The sequence below is a fragment of the Cebus imitator genome, unplaced genomic scaffold (genome assembly GCF_001604975.1).
Source record: "Cebus imitator isolate Cc_AM_T3 unplaced genomic scaffold, Cebus_imitator-1.0 Scaffold2, whole genome shotgun sequence".
NCBI classification, from domain to species: domain Eukaryota; kingdom Metazoa; phylum Chordata; class Mammalia; order Primates; family Cebidae; genus Cebus; species Cebus imitator.
Window position 1 is genome coordinate 853180 of NW_016107317.1, and position 7895 is coordinate 861074.

Consider the following 7895-nt stretch of genomic DNA (forward strand, 5'->3'; position numbering starts at 1 on the left):
GAAGCGGAGGTTGCAGTGAGTCGAGATCGCGCCATTGCACTCCAGCCTGGGTAACATGAGTGAAACTCCGTCTCAAAAAAAAAACAAACAAAAAAAAACCCCAAGCAATTCTTTACCATAAGGCTGAGGAGAGCCTCCTGTGTGTTATGTGTTTGCTAGGTGATGGGCATATATTATTTCTTTTACTGGAGGTCATGAGTCATTTCTTGAGGAAACTGTGATTCAGAAAAATCTTGTTTGTCTTATTTTAAAACTATAGCCTAGTCATTCTTTATTCTTTCTTCCATGATTTCTTTCTTTCTTTTTTTTTTTGAGACAATTTCTCTCGTCTCCCAGGTTGGAGTGCAAGGGTGCAATCTCGGCTCACTGCAACCTCCGCCTTCTGGGTTCAAGCCATTCTCCTGCCTCAGCCTCCCGAAGTAGCTGGGATTACAGGCGGCTGCCACAATGCCCAGCTAACTTTTTTGTATTTTCAGTAGAGATGCAGTTTCACCATTTGGCCAGGCTAGTCTTCAACGCCTGACTTCAGGTGATCCACCCACCTTGGCCTCCCAAAGTGCTGGGATTATAGGTATGAGCCACCGCACCCGGCCCTGTGATTTCTTAAATTCATCCAAGGGTGTTCAGGAATTTTGCAAGGGGAGCCTATGCTGACAAAATGAAATTGAGCACCGTAGTTTTGTGTTTTCCCTAAATCTCTAGAAAATAAATGTGACCTTTGGACTGCCAGAGGATTGATGTGAAACATCACACAAAATCAGGATGTGAAGATAGGATGTTGGTGATCACTAGAGTCTGTTCATTTTTACTTAAAGGACATATGTATATGTCTACAGCTTTTTGTATGTTTTAGAATGCGCCCACAAGCTCTTAGCCATTTAGACAGACACTAAATACTCCCTCTATTAAAAAAAAGTTCTAGTGGAATTTTGTTCATAGTATCTGCCTGAGAAAAACAGGCCCTGCTTTTCAGGACTAATGTCTTGAAGACTGAAGTCTCCTTTCTGAGAAGAGTAGTGGGGGCCGGGTGCAGTGGCTCATGCGTATAATCCCAGCACTTTGGGAGGCTGAGGCAGGTCACCTGAGGTCGGGAGTTTGAGACCTGCATGGCCAACATGGTGAAAACCCGTCTCTACTAAAAACATAAAAATTAGCCAGGTATGGTGGCATGTGCCTATAATCCCAGCTACTCGGGAGACTGAGGTAGAAGAATCACTTGAGCCCAGGAGGCGGAGGTTGCAGTGAGCCGAGATCACGCCACTGCAATCCAGCCTGGGCAACAGAGTGAGACTCCACCTTAAAAAAAGAGAAGAGTAATAGGAGCAGTTGGACCACAAAGTGTACTTTAGAGAAGGCTGGCTAGTCTAACTAATTCTCCCAGTAAATGCCGGTGATGCCCCTAACCAGGCACTTGGGTCTGTTGCCAGAGTGGCATGTGGGTAAGTCACATTTCGTACCTCGCCTCTTCAGCATCTATGTCTGGGTGATCTCTGATTATGTGTGATCACCAAGGGCAGCCTTGAAGGGGAAGACAGAGCCCTGCAAGGACAAGCCTCTGGCTGAGAGATTATGTGGGAATGACTGTCCACCTGGGCGGGGTGCAGGGAGAGAGAGGAAAGAGAAGGGTGTCATGTTCAGATTTACAGCCTGTCCATAAACTTGATGGTTTTATGGTACTCAGCCATGTAGTCATTTCCTGCCCCTTCTCTTACTGTGTTCTCCAGAGTCCCTGCGTCACTTTCTGCCCAGTGGCCTGCAGCCAGGGCTCATTTCTCTTCCCTATGGCCTAGAGAAGCGATTTCCAGCTGAGTGCAGTGGCTCATCCCTGTAATTCCAGCACTTTGGTAGGCTGAGGTGGGTGGATCATGAGGTCAGGAGATTGAGACCTTCCTGGCCAAACATGGTGAAACCCTGTCTGTACTAAAAATACTAATAATTAGCTGGGTGTGGTGGCAGGTGCCTGTAATCCCAGCTACATGGGAGGCTGAGGACAGAGAATCTCTTGAACCCCGGAGGTGGAGGTTGCAGTGAGCCAAGATCAAACCACTGCACTCCAGCGTGGGCGATAGAGCGAGACTCTGTCTCAAAAAACAAAAGAGAAGTGGTTTCCAAAGTGGGGCACGGGCATCCAGGGACAACATATTGCAAGGCAGTCTGTTGGGGTGAGGAAGACACTAGAAACTGTGTCTATATTTAACCCAGCCATTTCTAATTTCTGTTTTTTACGTTTTATAGTGTACATAAAGTTTTACTGTAAACAATTCATAATAAATACCTATGGATATGGCATATTTATATGTATTTATTATGTATGTAATTGTTTAGCATACATGCAAATATGTTAAAGATACTATGTTGAATTGGGATGCATATCAAGAAAGTTTGGCCAGCCTGGCAAACATGGTGAAACCCCATCTGTACTAAAAATACAAAAATTAGCTGGGTGTGGTGGCGGGCACCTGTAATCCCAGCTACTTGGGAGGCTGAGGTGCTTGCTTCAACCCAGGAGGCGGAGATTACAGTGAGTCGAGATGGCGCCATGGCACTCCTGACTGGGCAGCAGAGTGAGACTCAGTCTCAAAAAAGAAAAGAAAGTTTGGGACTATTGCCATACGGAATTATGCTAACAACAGTCCTTTTTCATTAACATAACTTAACCCATTTATTAAAGGCTAGTGGTGTCTCCAACAGTGGAGGAACATCTCCTGGTCCATTCCTTCAGTCTTCTGATGGCAGCCTTCACAGTGCCAGCAGAAGTGGTATTTTAGGTTCAGCCACCACCAGCTACTGTCTTCATGCAGGAACCACAGTGCCAGATCCCTGAATCTCGTCTTTTCTCCTTGGTTTTGCCACAGAGAGAGCAAGTGTCCTTGGTGTGCTAGCTGGTTTCAGTATTTTTCACCATTTTCTGGAGGGAGGCACCATAGCGGGTCCTTTATCTACCGAGAATTCCAGCTTTATTGGTGCATTTAGCCATGTCAGTGCAAAGTAGGTTCGAGCCTGCAATAGTCCTTTAAAAGTATTATTTTATGTTTCATTATGAAATTAACTTTTTTTTTGAGGTGAAGTCTCTCTCTGTTGCCCTGGCTGAAGTGCAGTGGTGCAATCTTGGCTCACTGCAACCTCCACCACCCAGGTTCAAGTGATTCTCATGTCTCAGCCTCCTGAATAACTGCTATTACCAGCGCATACCACCAGGTCAATTTTTGTATTTTTAGTAGAGACGGAGATTCACCATGTTGGCTAGGTTGGTCTCAAACTCCTGACCTCAAGTGATCTGCCCGCCTTTGCCTCCCACAGCGCTGGGATTACTGGTGTGAACCACCACGGGCAGCCACATTATGAAATTAACTTTCAAACAAAATTCCACTGCAGCCTTATATTTTTAAAATTACAGGTTTTTTGAACTGAGTGAAGCCTTCAAATTCTGGTTTCAAACCAGGATGATTCTTCAGTTCCTTAAGAGTTTATAGGTGTGTGATCTATTTTCACTGTTTCCAGAGCCTGATAGAAACCTTTTATTTACCTCAAATAAGCCTGCACAGGCCAACTTCAAGGTCAAGTGTTTTGCCTTGGTCAGAAATGTTGGGAACTTGGAGTGGTCCTCTCATGCTAATCAGAATGTGTGTTTACAGCCTGAGTGTGGAGTGAGGAGGTGCTGCTTTGGGGCCTGACCTTCCTCCCAACCCCCTTCTATTTTGAGGAAGTTCTGTGGGAGGAAAAGTGACGAACACCACCTCCCACAGCCCCTGGACAGCACCGACTTATACCTGGGCAAGTGAGGCCCTTCCCTGGGCCTGCTCCCCAGGAGTCCCTGCTCTTTGGAGTGTGTTTCTCAAAATGTTCCAGCTTTCGTTTCTGTGCTTGGGACATGCCAAGGCCAGCAGGTAAGAGAGTTCCAGTTGCCCCCAAACTTTCCAACATTTGGTATTGCCAGGCTTTTTGATGTTAGCTATTCGTCTCTGTGGGTATTTTTTCCCATGGGAAATCTCTCTTTTCGTGTCTCTCTCAAACCTTTATCTCTCTCTCCTTCTCTCTGGCTGAACTTCTCTCTCTCTCTTTCTTTCTCTCTCTCTCTCTCTCCCCGTGTCTTCCCCACAACACCTTGACTGAGGTATCAAAAACATGGCCAGGCGTAATGGCTCATGCCTGTAATCCCAGCACTTTGGGAAGCTAAGGCAGGCGGATCACTTGAGGCCAGGAGTTCGAGACCAGCCTGGCCAACATAGCAAGACTCTGTCTCAAACAAACAAAAAAAAATAAAACCCATACACATATTTAAAGTGTAATATTTGACTTGATAGGTTTTGACATAAGGATACACCCGTGAAGCTGTGACTACAATGAAGATAATGAACACATCCGTCATCCCCAAAGTTTCCTCGTGCTCCTTGTCATCGCACCCTCCTGCCTTTCCTTGCTTCCTCCTCCCTTCCATACCAGGAAACCGCTGATGTGCTTTCTGTCAATATACAAATTAGTTTGCATTTTTAGAGTTTTGTATAAATGGAATCATACAGTGTTTTCTTTTCTTTCTTTCTTTCTTTTTAAGACAGGGCTTTACTCCTGACACCCAGGCTGGAGTGCAATGGCGTGATCTCAGCTCACTGCAACCTCTGCCTCCCAGGCTTCAGCTATTCTCCTACCTCAGCCTCCTGAGCAGCTGGGACTACAGGTGCATGCCACTGTGCCCAGCTAAATCCAGTATATTCTTTTTTTTTTTATTATTATTTTGTGTGTCTGTGATGAAGATTTGCCCTTCTTACCCAGGCTGGAGTGCAGTGGCGTGATCTCGCCTCACCGCAACCTCTACCTCCCAGGTTCAAGCAATTCTCCTGCCTCAGCCTCTCAAGGAGCTGGGATTACAGGCATGCGCCATGACATCCAGCTAATTTTGTATTTTTAGTAGAGACGGGGTTGCTCCAGCAAACTCACGACCTCAGGTGATCTGCCCGCCTCAGCCTCCCAACGTCCTGGGATTAGCAGGTGTGAGCCACTGGGCCTGGCCCAGTATATTCTTTTTAAAACCTGACTTCTTTCACTTGGGATAATCATTTTGAGTTTCATCCATGTTGTGTGTTTCAATAGCTCATTCCTTTTCATTGCTAATAGTATTCCATTATATGGATATATCATAATTTGTCTATACTTTTCTTTTTTGGTAATGTCTTTGGCAAGACTTGGTATCAGGGTTATGCTGGCCTCATAAAATGAATTAAGAAGTGTTTTCTCATTCTCTACTTTCTTTTCTTCTTTTTTTTTGAGACAGAGTTCTGCTCTTTCTCTCAGGCTGGAGTGAAGTGACGCAATCTCGGCTCACTGCAACTTCTGCCCTGCGGGTTCAAGTGATTCTCCTGCCTCAGCCACTGGAGTAACCGGGACTATAGGCACCCACCACCACCCCCAGCGGATTTTTGTATTTTTAGTAGGTTTTGCCATGTTGGCCAGGCTGGTCTCGAACTCCTCACCTCAGGTCATCCACTCCCCCTCAGCCTTCCAAAGTGCTAGAATTAAAGGCGTGAACCTTTAATTAAAGAAAGACCACACTCCTGGTCTTTCTTTTTTTCATTCTTTTTTTTTTTTTTTTTTTTTTGACAGAGTCTTGCTCTATCACCCAGGCTGGAGTACAGTGGCATGATCAAAGTTCACTGCAGCCTCCACTTCCACTTTGCCAGGTTCAAATGATCCTCTAACCTCAGCTTCCCAAGTATCTGGGACCACAGCTGTGCACGGCCATATTTGGCTAGTTTTTGCATTTTTTAAAGAGATAGGGTTTCACCACGTTGTCCAGGCTGGTCTTGAACTCCTGGGCTCAAGCGATCCTCCTGCCTTGGCTTCACAAAGTATAGGGATTACAGGCATGAACCATCACACCTGGCCCATTCTCTATTTTCTTTCTTCCTAATTCTTTTTTTTGAGGCAGAGTCTCACTCTGTTGCCCAGGCTGGAGTGCAATGGTGTGATCTCAGCTCACTGCAACCTCTGCCTCCTGGGTTCAAGCGATTCTTCTGCCTCAGCTTCCCAAGTAGCTGGGATTACAGGCACCTACCACCACGCCTGGCTAATTTTTATATTTTTAGTAGAAACAGGGCTTCACCACGCCGGCCAGTCTGGTCTCGAACTCCTGACCTCAGGCGATCCGCTCACCTTGCACTCTCAACGTGCTGGGATTACAGGCATGAGCCACTGCATCTGGCCCCACTCTCTATTTTCTGAAAGGTTTGTATACACAAAATATTTTTTATACACAAAATATTTTTCATTCTGAATTATACAAAATCAAAACTTCAAATAAGTACTGTTTATAAGATCCAGTAATGTTATGTTTTAAAATAATGATTACATAATAGCTTTCTTTAAATCTGAATTCACTCAAATTTGATAGTACAATATCATTTGTTTTATCTTTACTAACTATAATTACCAAGTTGTAAAAACAAACAATTACAACCACATTAATACTTGACAGAATTTTGATGTCTGATAATACCTGAATATTGGACGGCATCCAATTAAAACATCAGTATAGCTTTCGTGCATTAAATAAAGTATTTTACTCAAATTTCCAAAACAAACTTGAGGAGTTATGTTGAGTTTGAGTGGAAGCAAAAGGCCAAGTTAAATTATGAAAGCAGATAGTTTTTATTTGGTGGGAGCTGAAGTGAATATGCGCATTCTCATCAGACATCTACCCCCTATGGCATTCACCAAATTCTTAAGAGTCTACCAGTCTGAACACTTCATTGCTTTCACCACCTTTGCTTTGCTTTTCTCCTTTCTTTCCTCTCATTTTGCCTTCAGACTTTTTTCTTTTTTTTTTTGGAGACAGAGTCTCACTCTATCTATCGCCCAGGCTGGAGTGCAGTGGTGCTATCTCAGCTCACTGCCACCTCCACCTTTTCGGGTTCAAGTGAATCTCATGTCTCAGCCACCCCAGTAGCTGGGACTATAGGCTTGCACCACCACACTTGGCTAACTTTTGTATTTTTAATAGAGACAGGATTTTACCATGTTGGCCAGGCTGGTCTCGAATTCCTGGCCTCAAGTGATCTGCCCACCTTGGCCTCCCAAAGTGCTGGGATTACAGGCATGAGCCACCTTGCCCAGCCTCAGCCTTTTTCTTTACCTCTGCTTCTTACATACTGGGTACTGTCCATACTGATCTAGAAAACCTTTTTTCCCCCTTAATATCAGCCTCCATTTTTGTGTCATCTTTTTCATCTGTCCCCACACACGCATCTCCTCTTGGCAGTGTCTGGCATCACCACAGTTGCTGCTTCTTGAACATCTTTCCTTAAAAACACCACTGTCAGCTGGGCATGGTGGCTCTTGCCTGTAATACCAGCACTTTGGGAGGTTGAGGTGGGCAGATCACAAGGTCAGGAGTTTGAGACCGGCCTGACCAGCATGGTGAAGCCCCGTCTCTACTAAAAATACAGAAATTAACCAGGCTTGGTGGCACACACCTGTAATCCCAGTTACTCAGGAGGCTGAGGCAGGAGAATCGCTAGAACCTGAGAGGCGGAGGTTGCAGTGAGCTGAAATGGCACCACTGCACTCTAGCCTTGGCAACGGAGCACGACTCCATCTCAAAAAACAAAAGAAAACAATACTGTCTAGTTTGAGATACTTTCAAGTCAGCTGAGCACCTTTGGGGCATTCTTTTTTCTTTGTTCATCAGGCATCTTTCTTTTCTACCCACTCTGACACGCTACATGATCACGCTGACCGGAGGTTGGTTTGTGTAAAATTGCTGTTATTTCTTCCTTATATGTTGTATAGAATTGAACAGTGAAGCCATTTGGATTTAGGGTTAAATCATTCGTTGTCTTCTTCTTTTTTTTTTTTTTCCAGACAGGGTCAGGAGACAATCTATTCACAGGGGAAGTTGACAC

The 7895-nt window shown here is 44.8% G+C and overlaps 1 pseudogene; it reads right to left on the reverse strand.

Moving 5' to 3' along the window:
- Positions 1 to 2665: 2665 nt before the first annotated feature.
- On the reverse strand, positions 2666 to 2977 carry LOC108303567 (annotated as a pseudogene).
- Positions 2978 to 7895: the final 4918 nt, after the last annotated feature.